General features: G+C 35.9%; 1 protein-coding gene across 7 annotated transcripts in view; it reads left to right on the forward strand.

Moving 5' to 3' along the window:
- The window catches only part of LOC124409957 (mitogen-activated protein kinase-binding protein 1), an 83,660-nt gene that overhangs the window by 3,083 nt on the left and 59,125 nt on the right, over positions 1-21,452 (forward strand). For all 7 annotated transcript variants that reach the window (XM_046887954.1, XM_046887953.1, XM_046887956.1 and 4 more), the window contains exon 2: positions 14,359-14,396. The gene's annotated coding sequence lies outside the window, so the exon portion shown is untranslated. The remainder of the gene's footprint in view (positions 1-14,358; positions 14,397-21,452) is intronic.

Below are 21,452 nucleotides of genomic sequence, written 5' to 3' on the forward strand. Positions count from 1 at the left end.
GGTTGAGTAAACTTGTGCATTCGGTGATAAGAAGAATCCGGTTCAATGAATATAGAATAATAAGTTTTCTGTGCGCGATGCATATAGTCATCATCGTGCACTGCGATAGATGGGCGAAAGTCACGTTGAAATAAAAGTAACGCCATTTGTTTATACTCGTGTTTCCTGATTATTTATCGTTGAGGGTAAAATCTGTCGCAGAAGAATTTTCAACGAGACGAAGAAGACTTATTTAGTCGATAAATAACTAGGGTATGTTCTAAACCCTTATCGATAATTGATTTTTTTTTTAATGTAATCGGTGTGGAATTTTAATCGACAAATAGTTATACGTTATTGAAACGTATACTTAGGGTCTAAACACCAGTTATTATGTAACTTTTGAGCAATCTAATTAACGAATTGAATCGGTTTTCACTTTCGTTTTACATATTTTCATTCTCAACATGAAAACTAGCCGATGATGGAAAAAAGTCTGAAAGCTGGGTGCATGCGGTGGCAATAAGACGTGGATATTTATTAGGCCAACAAACGGGTGCCAGTTTCTGAGGCCTCACAGATGAAACTGTTACAGCGATATACCTTATATATAAACTTATATGCATGTATGCATGTATATATATATATGCGGCGAGGACTGAAGACGGCGATAGTTTCGACGCTCACTTAATAGCTAATCGGGCCACTACAAACCTACTCGCGTGTCTCTCTTCTCTCCTCTCCTTTTCTCTTCTCTTCTCTTCTCTCTTCGCCCTCGTCCAAAACCCCTAGATGACACGACCGAGACGCTCTGCGCCACTATGCGAGTCCATTGCTAAAAAATACCTAGCGTGACAGAGATACCCAACGGTCGTTGAAATAAAAATAGCGTTGCCACGTTGAATATAAATAAGAGAGAGAGAAATAAGGCCCTCTCTTAAAATACACGCTGCTTCTCTTCTATTTTCTTTTCTTTTCTTTTCTTTTCTTTTCTTTTCTTTGAGATGCGATGCAACGCGATATGCAGCGTCTCTCTTACTGTGTCTATATTCACCCGGATTGTGACACATTTCGTAAAATTCTCTGTCTATTGTCTCCCACCATTCTTTCACCGACCATTTATGGTACAAGTGTAAATTAATTTTTAATCCGTTCCATGAAGATCCTTATTAAATTCAATATAAATTTCTGTCGATTAGTTTCTACGGTAATAATAAAATGATGTTATAAAAGTTATGAGTATAATTTTGTATAATTTTTCGGATTAAGCACACTTTTTTGTATGTATATACATCGTATTCGATTTTATATGTTAAGAATTTTCTGCCATGATTATTTTCAATAATTTCATTATCCATTATCAATTTATATATCAGTCATTAAATTGCAGATTTTTTTTAATTCTGGTAATTATCATTTCCAACTTTGTTGTTTCGTAAAAGTTTTATTTCTTTACTTCAAGTTTCGCCAGCCAAATAATTCGGAATTGGACGCTTTTGGAACTTCTCAAGTTCCATTATGCAATTTATTCAGATTTTCTCTTAATTAAACCTTGGCTAAATTAGACTGTGAAACCGTAATTCGTAGGGGCTGCTAGACCTTCTAGGACGGTGATTAGGAAATAGAAACGACGTAGAGCGGCGACGAGCTCGCCGTTATTATAACCGTGTAATCCTAGCTCAACCCTCGAGTGGATCATCTTGTCGCTGAGAGATGGTATCATCAGCTAGCTCGTAAGTGAAACCGCTGCTTGCTGTATCGCGGATCGTAGTTATTAACGTTTGATCTACTTTCTTGCCAAAATTCCTACAAAGTGTGTTTAACTTTCGGCAAGTCGTCGTCGCTGGGCTTGGTTAATCGCTTTTTAACTGTTGCTAATCGTTTCTTGTGTAGCAGAAATATCGGTAAGTCGTGATTTATTATGCGCTTACTGCGCCGGAAAGTCCGGAAACCGTTGTGCCACGAAACAGATTGTCTCGGCAATTATAGAAAAGGCTCGAATTATCACCTAATCCGATTATCCCAAAAGGAGGACGAAAGCGTCGAGGAAATTCATTCGTGAAATTTAATGAACGTAAAATCTTAAAGGTATGTACTAAATTAGATCAGACATCAATATTGCATCGTTCTTGTACTTTTAGTTTTTTATATTGCATTTGAATCGGTTTAAATGGAATGACAGCGAAGAAAAAGAAGATAAAGAAGAAGAAGAGGAAGTGATAATTTCGTGGTCATGATTTTGTTATCGCTGTCTTCAGACTGCGGTAATGATTTAAGCGGAAAAGAGGTTTCACCTCCTGCGGGCGTTGGTTTTTTTTTTTTTTTTTTTTTTTTTTTGGTCAGATCTTTTTTTGAACTTTGCTTCTTTTCATTCCGAACAAGAAACTGAACCATCGCTCATCAACGAGGTATTACGAGTTGCGTTGCGTTGGTAATGAGACGATGATGTTTTACACCTATAATGTAGCTGCTGGAGGGAGTCGAGAGGGAATCGAGTTGCAAACGACTAAGAAGAGGTTAGACGAGATGGAATGGTAGAGGTGGTGGAGGTGAGGATGGAGATGGATACCACGGGCAACTTCTACGCGTCTCGTCTTACGCAATTGCGTCACATTTTCTTCTCTCTCGCGGAGTTCGTGCCGCTTATTCTCAAAAAGTGCTCTCTAGGAATTCAATTCGATTTATTGTTAGAAGTAGGTTGAGGTATCACATCGTAACTGAGAAAGAAGCCGAGTATATGTATATATACAAATATAGATATTATGACTATACGTGAGAAATTTATGGAAAAACTCTGCAGCAAGATTCTCTCTCGGTTGAAAAGAGAGAGTAATAAATTTACGTAGGTATGTAACAGAATTTTGGAAAAAATATCACCGTTTTTTTTTTCTAACTTTGAAACCATTTTGAAGCAACGCTGTTATTCTGGATGGTTTTTTTTAAATGTCCGTCGACGTTTCGGTGAAAATTGAAAAACTGTGAAGTCACCATGAAGAATTATTCAGATGTCGTTTTTACATTCAAGTTGGACAAATTTCAACCAACTGATGAACAAACATTCATATTCCGCTATTATCTCTCTGTATGTACATTTATAATTATTTGCAATACGATGTATATATATATATATCTAATTATCCAGGGTTTACTACCATATGGATCATACATACAACCAACTCATTTGAATGTTGAGAGGAGAATAGAGTCGTGGTATTGGTTATACCTTATACCTGGATAATGGCCGCTTATAGGTGACTTGACTCGTCTACCACGATGGTGTTTCGGTTCCTTTCGAGGTAATAATCTACACACGAAAAGGATCCCTCGAGCACACGTGTGTACGGTACGGTACGGTACGGTATGCATGAATAAACTGTACGATGTCGAGCTCCGCAGGAGCAAAGGATGGATGGATGAGGAGAAAAGCTTAGGGCGATGCGTGCATACCTTCTTCGGCATCCCGCATCAGGTATTCCCACATGCCTCATCATGCCTGGAGCAGGTTCATTCAGTAAAGAAGTCACAAAAGGTTGTTGCAGCAGGCCTGAGGTACCTACTTCTTACCTGACGAGACTCTCCTCGTCGGCGGGCACCTGCCTAGTCGTCGTTTAGTTCTTCCACTCTCTCTCTCATCATGTCGGTATTTTCGAACGGTCCAATCGTCGTGTCCCTTCCAATGAGGAGAATATACGCTGATAATAATATATTGTATGTATACCTACGACTCTTTATATCGTCTGTTTTTCTCAACAAACCTCGGGAAAGAGTCTGACAATGAGGATGGAGGATTCGACGTTATGTGGGTGAAGGTAGTAACGTTATCAGTAAACGATGCGTGGTTGGGAAAAACATCGTGTTACCTTTGCACCTTTGGGAATGTCTGAAGTTTACTTAACCATGACAAACAAAATATATATATTAGAGTGTGTCAAAAAATTTTTTTTTTTATTTCTTCTTGGAAACAGGCTTGAAAGTTTTATTTAGATGTATGAAGTCTCCAGTTAAAATTTGGAATTTTAATATTAATATTAAGGGGTGGCGCATCGCGCTTTTCGATTTTCCATAAGAATAACATGGCAAAAATGGTTCTTGCTCCTTGCGATTTTTATAACTAGATAACGACGCGTTGTAAAGAAAATTCATAAACATGTTTTTGTAGGAAACTGAACGTTCTACAAAAAAGGTCTCTTGTCATTTTACGATAAATCTACTCCTTCAAAAGTTATTTGAGGTCCTTTGCTGATGTTTGACCTCAAATAACTTTTGAAGGAGTAGATTTATCGTAAAATTACAAGAGACCTTTTTTGTAGAACGTTCAATTTCCTACAAAAACATGTTTATGAATTTTCTGTACAACGCGTCGTTATCTAGTTATAAAAATCGCAAGGAGCAAGAACCATTTTTGCTACGTTATTCTTATGGAAAGTAGAAAATTGCAATGAGGCACATCTAAATATCAATATTAAAATCTGAAATTTTTATGGTATTTCTTTTTCGTCATCTTGAACAATATTTTCAGTATACCATTAAAAAAAAAAATAGTCAATTTTTTTGATACAGTCTAATATATATATATATATATATATATATATATATATATATTAGACTGTATCAAAAAAATTGACTATTAAATTGACATATATATATATTAGACTGTATCAAAAAAATTGACTATTTTTTTTTTTTAATGGTATACTGAAAATATTGTTCAAGATGACGAAAAAGAAATACCATAAAAATTTCAGATTAATATATATATATATAATACTTATATTTTGCAAAACCAACTTCTCGAAAGTTGTTATAATACAAAATTATACACAGTAATGATTTTCTTCTGATGTATCGTTACGACTAACGTTAATAATTTCATCCAAATTCGATATTTTCACATTTTTTGAGACAAGAAGTTAACCAGCTTAATGTCTAAGTCGAGATTGCTTAGCTAAATTTCATGCATTTCACTTTATCATGAATTTAGGTCGATAGTTTCAAGATTGAATTCTCGTGTTTTATATCCTGCGGCATTAAATTTCTTGTATCAACAACGCAAATTTTGACTAAATATCTGATGCTAATTTGTTGTAAGAGAAAAAAAAGGAGAAGAACGCAAAAGGCAAACAAAACAACAAGTTTTTTGCGGTTTCATATATCGGCGGTATATGTATATCCTAGATGACATTGTCCAGGTAACAGGACTAACTAATTCAAGCCTGCCTGCTCGCGTGCAAACCAAGGCTGCTACGTCTCGCTGTAAACAATGAAATCACATGGAATATGTGTAATACTTACTTTTGTGACGACAATGTAATTGCGCTCTGCTCTGTGCCTGCTTAAAGAAGTACTTCCGCCTTAACCTTCTTTCATTCAACGATCAGCTTGTATTACTTCCGCCTGCGGTCCGACCTTCGAAAGACAGAAAGAACGCGCAGCAAGGTGATTTTATTTTTTCTTTTTTCTTCTTTTTTATCCTTCGTTGCAGAATTTTACACCAAGTTGAAAGTTTCCCTCGAAGTTCAAAGAAGAAGTAAACTTGTCGAAATTCATATTTCGTTGAGATTTATCGTATCTGTTTGAATACGCGCGATTTTTGTGTGTAATCGGAAATTTAAGGACAAAATTTCTCATCTTCACAATTTAATCGCCGCATCTGGAGATTAATTAACTACACGTAACATTTAACCAGTTTTTATTATACGTTTGTATTGAAATTACGTCTTGCCACGTGAGATGATCAATTTTATCATCCTATCCATACGCAAGCATTTTACAGATGTGCTTGTAATCATTACATCGAAATATTTTTATTTTATCAAGATAAGAAGATACGTACTTTAAGTAGGTATACCAAGTTCTTTAATCTTACGATGCGGACGTTATCTGTCCAGAAATGATCCGAGTTTTCGCTATCGTTGAAAACTCGTGCTAAAACTTGCCAAAATTTGAAACACGCGCTCGATCTTCTTTTTTTTTTCTGTTGTATAATATATACGTGTGTATAGCTGTATACAATCCATATAAGCAATCATCGTATTATATATACCATATATAGACGCGATATTCTCAAGACCAAATAGGCACGTATAACATTATATGCTCGCGGTGTAATTATTACGTCCGTACACAAATACCGCGATTTTTAAACTCCTCAAGTGTAGGGACATACGTGTGTCTAGATTATCCACACACTCTTTAACTCTTGCTAAACAAGACGGATAGACAGATATTATGTACGTAATAGTGTGTGCGCGTGTGTGCGTGTAAAGGTGAACTGCGATCTTTGTGCAGTTTCTTCTTTCTCTTTTTCTATAATTCATTTTTTTTTTAATTTCTTTTTTCTATTCTCAGATTTTTATTACTCCATATGTGACTCTCGCGTGTTCCTATACATATATGTATCTTTATGTACATATATATATGTATATATATATACACACGCATGTATTTGTAAAACATATGAGTAGTATTACGTTATATTTATACAACTTATATCGAGAATCAGGGTCATGTCAATATTCTACCTTGCCTATACCACGTACACTTATTTTTATACCTTATGCTGCATCGGACCACGATATTCTTGTCTCTGTTGCTGTTGCTGAATGCTTTAAGTGTGGTAGTAGTGGTTTCTTTTTTTTACGCCAATATTTGACGTTTGAGTAAACGATATTGTTTATTTTATTCTTCTTTACTTGCCTTCGTTTTTTTCTCCCTCCCTGCTCTGCACGAGTGCTGCTGCTGCTGCTGCTGCTGCTCTTATGCTGCAGTATCTCAGGCTTAAGAAATCGCCTTCTTCCAGCCGTACGTCGATTGAATTTTAAACTTGGTCTTCTCCTTCGTATACTGTGGTGTTTAAACGTTATCTGTACTCACGTAAACTACGCACAGTATTTTTTTCTATATATATATATATATATATATATATTTTTTCTTTTCGTTCTCCGTTTACTTGACATTCGAAAATAGGTAACTTTATTCTCGCAGAGATTAATCGTCACGTCGCATTCGTTGATATAATACTTATGTGGTTTCCAAATTCGGTAAACAAACTTTCTTAATATTCACGCGTTTGCGCTTTATTCTTTCTATAGCTGTCTGCTGTATACATACTTGGTTTCGTCTGATTATTTTACTGCGGATTCTCTGTTTGCGGTTACCTAAGCATTACGCAATATGCCCGACTGATTCTGTAGTATAATATGTACGAGTACATGTATATCTACGAATACCTTCGCCAACTCGACTAGGCTTCGGGGTCCTCGTGTGTGATTCGTATTTATTTGTTTGTTATTTTTTTTTTTTTTTTTGCTTCTTGCTTTTTTAAATCCTGTTTTAGAAAGCAGATTAAAAATTGCGATTCACTCATTTGGAACCGATGAATGGCAGTACCGTGACGGATCGGCGCGTCGCGTCTTCTTTTTGCTAACAATACGCCAATTTTTCTGCAACGATATCGCGTATAGAATTGATTAATTAATTATTCAAACAACGTGAGAATGGAATAATATCAATTATACTTATCAACGGTTGAAAGATGTGCGAAGAAGGAAACATAAAATACAATGCGGCTCCAAATAAAGAACAAGTATATTGACATCGAGTGTATTAAGCGATGACGATTGCGGATTAAATACGTGCGTCACTGTTTTGATAAGATTTCATTTAGACTGTTTCTAATTCGTTGTTATTTTAACACAAAAATGAATTATTGGGTTTAGGAAGCGATAGAATAGAAAAATTAATAATCAACAATAAATATACAAAATTAATGATGTTTAGAAATTTTGATTTATTTAAAAGTAGTTAAATAAACTGGAGAAAAAAAAAAATTAAAAAAATAATCTCCACTTCCTGATTTGGCCTCAAATGATCGCTTTTGATAGATGAATTTTTTAGATCCTTCTTTTAAAACTTTCAAAAATGTCATTCTCGTTTGATCTTTGAAAATTTCTAAAAATATAACGGCCAGAAAGAAAAATCTGGAATAATTCACGAGTGCTATTCAGAGTTAAGACGAACGTTTAAAAATTATCAACGTCGTTCAAAATGGTGAGGGAAAATCATTTGTTGAATTGGCACAGAATACTTTGTACATATAGATTCTTCCCTCATAGATATAAATGCGTGTATTTGTGTTTGTGTGTATGTGAGGCAAGAATAGAGTGCGGAAGTAATTGCTAAGGTTCAAGGTATAATAATAGATTTTTTTGTCGAGTTGGTAAAACGCGGCGGAAGGCACGGCGCGGATGCAAAAATCTGCATGCGGATGCATCGATGCGTCTAATAACATGCAAATATTTTTCTGATTAATGAATATTCAAAATTATGCATTCCTTATTTTTCTTATACCTATATATTGTATATACAATCGACAGGCGTTAAGTGGACTGTGAAATGAGAAACCGTTTCTTCTTGATCGTGTATCTATATAAAGGAGAGAAAATTATCTAGCTATAATGAATTATAACTAATTGGTTTTTCACAATATCGTTTTAGAAATTTTGTACTTCGTTCCGGTTTACAAAACCGATATAATCGGTTACAAATTTTGTACTTCGTTGCTCGAACTGTGAAAATCCAGGGCAAATACACGAATGCTTGTTATTATATATATGATCTACTTAATGCAGTGTGTGGTTCGAGGGGGGCGAGGATGATGTCGATGAGAGTTTTTGAAGTACGTCTCTCTACTCACGATTATTATATTATGCTGCAGTGTGTGCTTGAGACGCGAGTAGATGTATAAGTGGCTTTTTAAATATTCTTAATAAGATTCTCGCCTCTTCGAAACGCGCTTCTTCGTTCGTTCTCAACGACTCTAAGAGACTAATGGAGTAAAATGCGTGAAAGCAAAAAACGTCGAGACCTTGTTTTTTATGTTTGATTTTGAATGTTTCGGTAGGAAAAGTTGAGGCTCAATGTGCATTTTCAAATATTATGTCTGCATGCAAGTGCCGTGAAAGTGTTGAGAAATAATTTTGATCGGGTTTCAAAGTTTTTCCACCTGTTTAAATAAGCTTTTTATAAATCTCGATAAATTGAATTTTCATTGAAAGTCGCACGTGTATCTGAATTCTTGAAATTGATAAACGCGCGAGTTATTCGTCGTCGCATAATTTTATAATATGGATCATTCCGAGACGAAATTTTAATCGTCATTTGGACATCGAGAAAATCACGAGCTTTTCTATGCTACGAAAAAACACGCGTAAGTTTCAATTACGACGTTTAAGATTCTAAACCAGAATAAAACTTTCGAGTCTTTTTTTATTAATTTAACCCTCGGAAATCTCAGTTGCGGTATTTCAGGCTTACTTAGACCTCAATTAATCCTTGAGGGTTTTCGATTCTTGAGTTTCACGGATTATCGACATTCTGTTAAGTGCGACTGACGATTGGATGTGAGCATCTCGAAATTAAATTTTGATCTATAATTTTTTCGACAACTTCGAGGATACATTGAATCAGATTGAGCTGTGAGGATCTAGAAGGTGTAAATAAGGAATAAATTCCATTCTACGAAGGGACAGAGGGTCGAAGGTTAAAAGAATTTATAAAATTTCGACTCTGAATTGAGGAAAAAAAAAATATATTCGATTATAATAGTTCTAACTGTATTAAGTCTATTCAAGATCCGGTAAAACAGATTAAATTCATGTTGAAAATTTCAAATTTGATCAAATCGGGTCAAAAAACTATATGCAGGGGTTTATAATATATAACATAATGAATTTTCGTAATCGGCGATCCTGATAAACTCTGGACATAGTTTTTTCACCGGATTCGATGAAATTTGAAATTTTCGCTCGCCATATTAGATCCAAAATCTAAACTTTTCAAAATCCGTATTCAGATTCGTAATTAGCGACCCCAAAAATTTATAATTTATATATAAAACATGTATATGCGTAGATCGAGGATTAACTTTCTCGGTGATGAATTATCCCTTCAATTTTCAATCAATTTGTTTCTAACAATAACAACAACTTACATTATATCGCAATAATTACTCTCGATTACTAAAAACCTGTTAGTACACTATCAGAAAAACCCCCCCCAAAAAAAAAAAAAGCAAAGAAACGCGTTGAAAAGTTCTCTAACAATAAATGTGCAAAAAATGGATGTAAAATAGGTGCTGAAAGGGTTAACCAACACCCTATCATCCCACGTGACGATTTCAATTCTTCGTTTCGAATTCCGAGAGGATTTCACCGGGAATCTGCAGTGCAGCGCCAGTCCTATAGTCGGTTCGCGATAAAGCTGGACGAGCTTGCAGCCGGAGTAGCGACAGAGTGGTAGTTGCCATGCCTACGTGTCTCGCACCCCTCGGACCGAACACGTTCGATATTCCTTGCACCGCATCAAACTGCCAGTGTTATTATTATCGGCGTGGTGGTGGTGCTCCTGGCGGTGCTCTTGGATCTCTCCGGGATCGGCATGGCCTTCCCTTTCTCTTCCTGCTTGCCAACCGACGGAGGGTATTAAGAAATCATTTCGCACCCTCCCCCCTCCCCCTCGCCGCAACTACTTCTATAAAAAATAAATATATATCGTCGTTAACGTATCCTTCGGACGTATAAACGCGTCGTAAATAACATTTACGAATTCTATATAATGCATGTAACACTTTCTCCCCTTCGCCCTAAGATTCCCGAATTCTTTATAATTTTTTTTATTCCAATAATAATCATTTCGCATTAAAACCGTTATCCAGAGATGTTATGCACACGTATAATGATACATTTTTTCTTTAGGAATATTGCGGGAAAAAATGTGGAAGATATTTCGTTGAGCGTTTGGTTGTTGTATTGATATTGTAAGCACCGAAATTAATTATTTTCTCTTTATATTTTCGTGTTTAACGTAATGTTATTAAAATTGAAAATCAATATCGTAAATTTCGGTGCTTCGTTTAACCATTCGAAAAAATTGGTATACCTAATCTATACTCGCACATGTCGGTGTAAACGATTTGGTTTATTTTGTTCGTCACTGCAAAATTAATCGAAGCAACAAATGGTGCATTTCTATTTATAAATTGGAGTAAAAAACTATATAAGCTATACACACTGCACAAAGAGGCGCGCCTAGTTCGTGCAATGATGTACTTGTCATACCTATACTTACAATCGCAGATTACTCTGCAGGTTGCATGTATATATATCTATATGTAGCATACCTATATACATATACCTATGCCACATTTGCGAGGCTGAACATCTTGCAGGTCATGGGTCTCAATCATACTTAAATTCATCATTTTCAATGTCCTCGTGTACAATGTCTATCTATCTATATATATATTATATACATATATAGATTTATATAAGGCATTCCACACCAAACCGATCTACGAATGATTCTCATCTCATCGGTGATTTTTTTTATTTTTAAATATGGTGTAGTCTGTAGAGCGTATATATAATTATATACGAAAAAATCATCTTTTAGCGATTTTTTGATTTTTTTGGGCCACAGGTTTCAATTTCACTGCTCTCAAAAACACGAAAACCCAATTTTCGAATGAACAATGGCTCTAAATTTTTGTTTTGAATTTCCTGTTAAAAAACAAACATTTTGAGACTCAGATGGAGGCTGAAGAAGTATTTGTAAAGTGGGAAAAATCGAATTACACATTTTAAGAAATTCTAATTTGTATTTTGTACGTTTTTTTTTCTCACTTTCCAATTACTTCTTTCGCTTCTAATGAAAACGCTCGCCTACTTATATTTTGGTCTGAAAATTTTCGTTTTTTGTAAAAATTTTTAAAGCCAATCGATTGGGACTATTATTACTCGAAAATTGTGTTTTCGTGTTTTTCGGAGCAGTAAAAATAAAAACCCGTATACTCCAAATAATCTAAAACTCAGCGAAAGATGATTTTTCTTGTACACTACACACAGCATACTTAAGAATAAATAAAATTCTCGATGGTCAGGGTCAGACGTCAGTCAGTTTCGGGTGGAATGCCTCATATACGTATACAGTCTTTGCGACGATCAAGGTTGTAATGCAGTACGTATATACTCGTATCCTCACTGCAATGACGAAGATCTCGGACATTGTTTAGTTAAATCGGTTTATATTTTTTCAGTAGCATCCAATGTCATCGTCATCATCTTTACCCTTCATATGTTTTGAAATATTAAATTTAAATAATCTCAACTTTCAAAATGAACGATGAGAAGACAAATCTTTCAAAGTTTGTGAATTAATTTTCTTTGGTCCTCCGCTCCTCTAAATCTTTGCTGTTTTTATCGAATCTTCTTCCTCAACTTTAATGGACTTTTTATATTTATACTATACAAAATAGAAAATCAATTCCTGTTTGAAAAATATATAATTTATCAGGACGACGTTGTCGAAAATCGTATCCCCTGTAAGTAAGTATTGCGAAATAGACAAACGCACGTCACCACGTGGTTTCGTTATTGCAACAACCATAAGCCTCACTCGCTAATTGATGAGCTAACGTCATTTCGAGTTCGCACATCGTTCTCCATGGTTTATATCAGCTTCCGGCGAGGGAAATGAACCAAGTGATTCAATATGACGGACATATCGGTGCCTCCTGTAATCAATCCACTCCATACCACACGTGATTTGCTTATTTTCACACGAATTTGTCGCTTCGGAAGGAATAATTATTCATTAACGATTATCGATTTTTCGTATTACCTTTATTTTTATCGCGGCAATTAATTACTTATTCCGTTTCACATTCGGGTTGGAAAAAAAAAAGAAAAAAAAATGTCTATCTTCTTAATCTCCTTTCTTCAATATATCGTATCGATTGGAATTCATCTTCGTCTGCAGATCGTTATCTGCTTCGGATAAGTCGAGGAGACGTGCTGCGGTGTATGCCGATGCAGAGAAATGGCACAAGTATAGGACAGGTAAATCGTACAAGTATAGAATCGGACAGTAATGTAGCTAACTAAACTTACTACAATTAGTTAGCTGCTAAACGGAGCTTGGCAGAGATATTTCGCTTCGTGCAAGTTATTTTCAGGCGCTTCGCGAATATCTAGCAGCCAAGAGGGCAAGTGTTAGTCGTTGAGCGTCCAGCTTTGCCGACTTGTCACTTTTCTCTCTCTCTCTCTCTCTCTCTCCTCTCGTCCGAGTCTATAGGTGGTATACCTACATAACTTGTAATTGTAAATAAAATTCCGAAGCTCGATACTCGATGCGGGAACTCAGCAGAACTTCGTGTCAGAATACATGGCTTGAAAATCATCCAAGGAAAAACAAAACCTGCAATTTGTTTCTCTATAATTTTTAAACTCAACTTTTTATTCTATACAAAAAATATTACAACGATATACGTATATGACTGATGCAGTGAATTGAATTGAAAAATTTTTGGTGAAATTGTCGTGAATAAATAATAATTTGTTTATTACACATCTCGTACTCTCAAAGCTTTTTATTCGCACCCCGTTTTTTCTTACAGTTTAACCGTTACTTATAATACACAGATAACTTACTGTTAGACAAGTGCTGGGCTATATATACAGTATACGTACATATATATATATATATATATATAAACTCTAATTATACACGAAACTTAAACAACGCTGAAATCCCACAGAGAGTTAGTTACAATATATCATTCGGTAGTGATCACGTGAGTTTCGGAAAACAGGTATATATATACAAAGCCTTGTTATACCCCGATGTATGGCATTATTGTAACGAAACTTCGTCGATTCTCAATAAAACCGGCATAATACAGGGTTATACTCTTAATTAATCAGTAATATACAGTATTATACTCATCCGTCCGAAATCCTGTTGGATAAATGAAGACGATATCGAACGAATCGCCCGCCTGCTGGATATCGTTGTTGTTGTCGTTCCTCCCGTTTCTAAGATTACATCTGCATATTTTCTTAACGTCGAGCTTGACTTGCGAGCTGGATGCGTATAACGAGACTTCGGATAGACACGCGTACATACATACATGCAACAGCAGCAAAAGCAGCAGCATCGGCTCGTTGTTTACGCCGGTTACAAATATACACGGTGAATACAGATTAGTCTTATAGTAGCTAACCCTTCTCTGCTGCCGGATGGATATCTGCCTTTTATCAACGCCCTCGCCTATCCGTTTATCTTCATATGTTTGATATACATACGGAATATAACAAGTCTCTTCGAAACTCGACGAGGAAATCACCTGTTGTGCAAAATCATCCTCGGTTTACTTACGTTTAGAAGTATCTCCGCTGTTACCCCCCCCCCCCCCCCCCCCCCCTCACCTCACCTCCATCATCTTATATGTGTTTTACTATTTTAGTTTAACAATTTTTAAGTCAAATTTATAATCAGAGAGTGCAAATTTTCATTATTTCGTTTTGTTTTTTTTTATTACAGATTGCGCCGGACGCAGTACCAGCAACACACAGACTGAGGTGAGTCTTGCTTCTGGTCTGAATTACATTATTCAAGGTTCGTACGCGTAAGGGAAACCTGGAAAACCTGGAAAACTCAGGGTATTTCGTATTTCTTAGGAGCTACACCAAACCTTCGTTCGTTTTTTTTTTTTTTTTTTCTTACCGAAATTCGCAGGTTATTGTTTGTAAATTGATAGTCAGGCGGTAAAATAGTTACTAAGTAATATTAAAGGTATTAGTATTAATATGCGGAAAAAAAATGTCGTTATTCAGTCTCAGATTTCTTGATAAGTTATTGAAAAAATCTTACTATCAGGCTGGAATACGTGTAAAAGTGAGGAATTTTCAGATTCCTAAAAATGTAGGAACCCTGCTATTGCATTGATAAAATTAAAAGAAAAAAACAAAAACAAAATTGAAGTCTAATTCTCAAATCCCTATAGGCAAAGATTATACATATATATATATATATATATATATATATATACAGTAATTGTCTGAACTTAAAAACAATGGTAATAAATAATTGCAACGATCTGGAGGATCTTTTTCTATACGGATTTGAAGAAGTCCTGCGGGACCAGCGGTGCATGGCATATATGCACGCGGAATAAGGAAGAAGCAAGGAAGCAAGGAAGCAAGGAAGCAAGGAAGTTTAGGGACTTGACTGGGATAGACGGATGCAGGAAGAGGAAAGATGGATGAGGGATGGAGAACGAAGGTATAAAATGGGATGAGGATCCCCGCCTGCCTGCAACCAGCCCGGCGGTGCTGCTGGTCGATAATCCACAGGTTTAGATTCTGCTGCAGTCGTCCTGCCGCCGCCAATCCTCTCTCGGTCTTTTCCCCCTTCCACTTTATCCACCCTGCAGGCTGGAAATCCTTGCGGTGCGGTGGTTCAAATTTGCTCGGATGCACCGACAAACCCTCGGCTATCATCCTTCCACGAAATTGGCACCGGCAATCAGAAACACCTTAGCTGTGTTCACCTCGTACCTGCTTTAAAATCTCGACGCGAATTCTCTACCGTCGGATGATTCGCTAACCATGTCGTTTTACTCTCGTGATTTTGTTGCGATCTTCACCAACGCAAAAGAATTGCAACTGTTTCTTCAAAACTGATTCAGAGATGGAATTTTCATATAATTTGTAGTTTTATCTTCTTTCAATGATTCGTTATTATAATTAATTAATAACACTTGTAGAGAATTATATAACAATTCAATTAAACAATCTAAGGCGGTTGAAAGAGTAGATTGAATACTGAAAACTGCAGGAAATGAGTGAATTGTCAGGTTTTTTCGTAAAACATACTTTGGTTAATACAGAGTTTACTCTAAAAATAGTGAAAAACACTGTGTGCATAGTAAAATCTGTTGCATTTATAGTAAATAATATAATCGGACATCGGTATCTTCTTTTTTTCACCAAACACCTTCACGCGTCCATCTTTTTTTCTATAGTTCTTAGTAAAATCTGTTCTTTCTCTTCTATCTGTATAGTTGTGGTCTATAATCCTCAATTTTTTCGTCCAACGATATTTCGAAGATGAGTGAATGAATTTTTACGATCTTTGACTGAATGGAAACAGTTTTTTTTTTTAGCTTGGAAATGACTAGAATTTTATAAAAATCGGTCGAGTCATTCCTGAATTATATTGGAAATTAAAGATCTATCGATTCTAAAGGACTAGTCGATTTTTTTCTGCTGCATCTTTCATTCTTCTTCCTCATCATAGACGACTTCTAAGGGTGGCGCAGAAAGATGACGCGCCAATTTTTGCCGCGTGCGGCTTAATTGGCTCCGTCGGTCTTCTTTCTCGGCTGAAAGAACTCTCGATGCAATAAGGGAAAGTCAACATGACGTCACTGCACCCGAGCTCTACACCGAAAGACTGTTATCCGAGTAGCCTACCCAAAGCAAACACGTTTCAAAGATATTAGATATCGTGTATATATGTATACCCTAGGCGGAGAAAAAGACTCCATTCAACCGGAGACAAGCTGCAGGTGCTCATCTTGTTTTTTCTTTTTTTTTTTTTTGTCTTCTTTTCCTTATACAAGTTTAGGGAAATCCGAGCTCGTAATGCGTGTTATACTTTATTCGAAGATGACGAAGGTGCACGGTTAAAATGTACGCCTCTTTTTTTACTGCGTTAAGAACCGAGGTTAACCACACTTTTTACATTCTACAACAATTAGGTTTTATATTTTTATTAGCCCAGGAGGTTGTTACTACGTTTGTCATAAAAAATAACAAAATGAAATTGAATGACCTCAGCGCCTTTTCTCTTTCGTTCTTTTTCCATTAAACATCATTTTGAAGTTAGTAACGTTATTATATAACGATTCATTCATGTGGATGCAAGACCGTTACTTTGTGATTTTCATAAAACAAAATATAATCATATTTTGAAATCTTTGTTTCTTCAAAGTCATTGTAAAAGTAAATAGTCGTTTTTCCCTAAACTTTCGTTACGATAACGTTACCAACTTCAATATCGTCGTTTAAAAATGTTCACACTTATCTTAAGGGGGTGCCCTGGTCGATTTCGACTTATTTTAAACGAAAAAGAGGGTTAACAGCCTCATTCTATACACAATTCTGAACAAAAAGACTATAATAAATTTTTATTCGATGCTAGAATAAAGAAATTGCACTAAATTCGTAGTTTTCGTGCCATTTCTTTACTTCTGCATAAAATAAAAATGTGTTAAAGTTTTTTTTTTTTATTCAGAATTGTATATCGAATGCGGCTGTTGAGCCTTTTTTGCGTTCACAACACGTGAACTTCGATTTCCGAAGATATGTACGACAACGTTAATTAACAATCGACCAGGATACCGTCTTAATTCGTATAACTGAGTCCTTCGCTACGTTGGAATCCGTATGCTTCGTATGGACGAGAGTAAGACGTGATGATAAGGAATAATATACCATACACGTTGTTCGCTCCTTATTCTTGGCTCGAACATCTTTTCAGCCGCAAGTCGACGTATTTGTCTCATGGGCAACTCGTCGCTTGGCTGCCTGCCGATATATCACTCTTGTATCTCGAACACGTACCTTAATAATAATGCACAAAACATTATACCTGCGTGTCTTGTACCATCTACTACGAAACTACGTTCAATACCTAGCTCTGTGGTGGTGGTTTTTTTTTTTTTTTTGTAATTTTTTTTTTTTTAATTTTTATTATCTTATTCTAGCGCTGACCAGAAGTTTTGAATACCTACTCGTGCACAGTCTTGTGTCTTGTCTTACGGAATTGACGATGACTCGAATTTATTGTCGAATGGCTGACAAACACAGTTTCAATTTAAATACCCTTCTTGGATTCTGAATCGTTTTCTTCAAGCATTCACGGTGTACAGATATTATTATCGATACTGTACTTCGTCGTGTTATTGTTACTGTTAGGTATATACTCACGTTATGCATGAAATAAGGAAGATAGAAAAAAAAATTTTGTCAAGTAAACCTGCGGCAGACTTCTTTTCATCTTCTCTTCATCGTTTCGTACATTGAAAGCAGCAACCCGCGCCAAGCTGCAGACTCATATGCTTCTCTTTGTTTCTCGCCTTTTCTCAGCCTTGCAAGCTGCCGGTATTATAGCCTATAGGTACGTGGTTTACAGATCGTGTGGATATTTTATATACCTACGTCTTGTATTCGAGATGACCGTTTAAAGTAAACTGAGAACGTACGCAAGTTTTTCGCGATTTTTAGCGCCCTCGAATTCGCCTTAAAAGTATTTGAATATAATAATAATAATAACAACACATCAGCGAGGAAAGTTTCTCATTAATGTACTTTTCTTCTATTCGTAGGTATAACAGCTCCTTTTTAGAACGTAATCATACCGACAATTTATTATTTCACCGCACTCGGTATTGTATAATAATCACGCAGGCAAACGTCTTTACAAGATTCCATTAATAATTATAAATCTTCGTAATATTAGCAGAGCCATTATAGAATAAAAAACTGACACGCGGTTCAGGTGATCGTTAGGTACCGTATCAAAAATTTTGCTGCAGCTCGACTACTTTCGAAAAGGATAAAAACAAAAAAACAACACTTGGTGTTATACGTAGATACGTTGCTCGGCTCTAATCTGACGCAACGGTAGAAGAGCACTTTCAGAAATTGATTAACTAAAGATCATTTGATAAATCACTGATCAGACAATGCAAAAATTGGATGCTTTTTAAGTGCTGGTTGATAATTACCGATCAGTTGTTTGTACGACATTTATTCTTATACTTCGATTCTTGGTCTCCCGTTTCGTCTTGTTCTTTTTTTTTCCCCTCCGTTGCAAACTTTATATTTTATACCCGCGAATGAATTCAGAGGATTTCTCGAGTTTTCTTGAGAAACATTTAGTTCTAGTATTTTACCAAATTGGTTAACATTTTTTGAAACGTCAAAGAGGTTGAAGCAAGACAGGAATGTACCTACGCGATTGAAGTTTTTTTCATGAAAAAAACTCATTCAATTTTCAATATGGTAATCAATTAATATTATCCTGAATGTGTCACCATTAATTCTTGAAAGCATAAACCGATTTTGACACACTTTTGTTACGTATAGACGATCTTTCAACGTAGATTAGATTGAATTGTGACACAAATCTTGTCGTCGATCGGTAGGTATAGACAATTGTTGCGAAATATATTGCCGAGCAATCGCCAAGAATAGTTTACGTATACCTATATGTATAGTTAGTTACTGTCGCTTTTGCGTCTCGGCAAAAATTTGAAAGTTCTCCAGTGCAAATGTTTGACTATGAAAGACAAATCGACTTTCGTAAGAGACGTTATATAGTGATTAATATATCATTATTATCATCTATATTGGTAAAATAAGAAATCTCGTGTTATATTATATTAAGACTCGATTGAGTTTAATATTGAAATGAGATTTCAGTAACCACTAAAGCAAAAAAAAAAAAAAAATCATACATGCAGAGGAAGAATTATTACTTTTGTGTTCTTCTTCTTCAGCCTGCGTCGTTGAATGTAAATTTATTTATACCGGCTGAACCATAACGTTCACTTTTTTGATCTGAATAGTCTTCATCTTTACTTTTTTCCCTCATCGGTGGGGATAAAAATTAGCACTTTTCTTTCACGTTCACAGTAAATATGAGATCGCATTTCCCACAAATCAATTCTTATTTTTTCGGTTTTCTCCCTTTCACTTTCATTTTAACCTACATCTATCCGTATTATCATAAACTTTGAATAATATTCTAGTTTTCAGACTCATATACCACGATTACACATGAAAGGGAAACACTTTTAAGTCAATAATTTGGCCAGAGTTGAGTCGGGGATAAAGTTCTGCATTTAATACAGGATTAAAAGGTGATTATTCCCTGGGGGAATAAACTTCAACTTTATTCTCTTGTCATACAATTTACTGATCTACAAATACTAGACGTATATTTATAAGGTCGAAAAGAAGAAAAATTCTCACGCCTTCCCATTTAAAAGTCTATTGTAATTAAATACGATAATGAGACGAATGAGAGCAAAATGTATTCGAATCAGGACGCGGCATTGTTGAATCGGGAGCAGCAGCAGCAGCAATTCTCTAAACACCGTCGTCTTGTAACTGACGAATCCCAGTTTTCGCAATACACACACTAACAATGAGACTTTTTTATGTACATACAATGCAGATTTTTTCCGCTAATCGCATCCTTGGACATCATAATATCACGTAGTGGCGATAGGATATCTAAACGTGTTGTTCATTCTGCGGTTGCTGTTTGCAACACGAATAAGAAGAGGCGTCTGTATATTTTATGTATAATCGTGACCCAAATAGCGATAGAATTTCTCTTATCCATGACCAGAGCCGACAGATGAGAAGTCGATTAATTGTAACGGGCTCTCGGGTCTTCCTACATGATGCAGGCATCACGCGGTCAAGGATCTGCTGCTTTGCAGGAAAGGAGAGGAAGTCACCCACCAGCTGACGCCCTTGACCGATTCGACCGGCCTTAATATATAATCGAGTTTCGACGAGGCGAGGCTGCTGCCGATGATCTCCCGGAAATACTTACGGGGACTTACTTACTTATATATATATATATATATATATACTTACATACTCGGAGTATAAGAGAGAAATGAGCTATCCACCCTTAATAATTCGGATCGACGACAAACTTTATCCAACTCCATCACCTTTCGCTGCTGCCACTCGGTTGCTTTATGGCAGAATGAAATTACGACACCGTTTAAATAATTCTTTGGTGCGTAATGTGCGTAGTGTATTTATTGTACGGTGGAAAGAACAGGAAAAGATTCTGATACCATCACCCTGTATGGATGTCGAGAAGAAGGAAGGGAGTACGCGCATAAATAAACCTGAAAAGAATTTACACCTGCGATTGATCGTTTGATTTTCAATTATTATCATAGATTTTTTTTTCTTTGTTAGTACAGGATTGTAATACGAGAATTTTTTATTCGATGAATCAGAAAATGTATTATGTTATTACTTTTTTTCTAATAATCAATAATGTCAAATTGTGATAATTTAATAGAGAAACATCTATTTGTTGTCATAAATATTGCATTGTCCGATAAATATGCAAACGAGAAAATAATCACGCGATGGTGGTGTGGAAAGCAAAAAGTATTCGCCACACGTGGTGCAGGATTTTAATTCCGTTTTGTAATTTATGCCAGACTATTGGTATGTACCTATTTATACCTATAATATACGTGCGGAGGATAACGTGACGCACGCTTTTCTGTATTTATTGTCACTTCTGTGTACGTTTGAATTACCTTTACACGACGCATGCAGTAGAATCGAATGACGAATCACTGCAGCACTGTGCACACAGCAACAGCAACAACAGCAGCAGCAGCAGTTCTCTGCTGGTCGTTAGTTTCGAGGTGATATCAGGGAATTAAGTTGAAAAAATATTGGATCAACCTCTAATGCAGCTGCACTGATCCTGATGCTACTGCGTGAGAAGTTTATTGTCACGTAGTAGAAATTAATCACTGCTTACGTAGCCCCAGCATGACAAAGAAAGAGAAGGAAGAGAAC

Source organism: Diprion similis, chromosome 8, assembly GCF_021155765.1.
Source record: "Diprion similis isolate iyDipSimi1 chromosome 8, iyDipSimi1.1, whole genome shotgun sequence".
Classification (NCBI taxonomy): domain Eukaryota; kingdom Metazoa; phylum Arthropoda; class Insecta; order Hymenoptera; family Diprionidae; genus Diprion; species Diprion similis.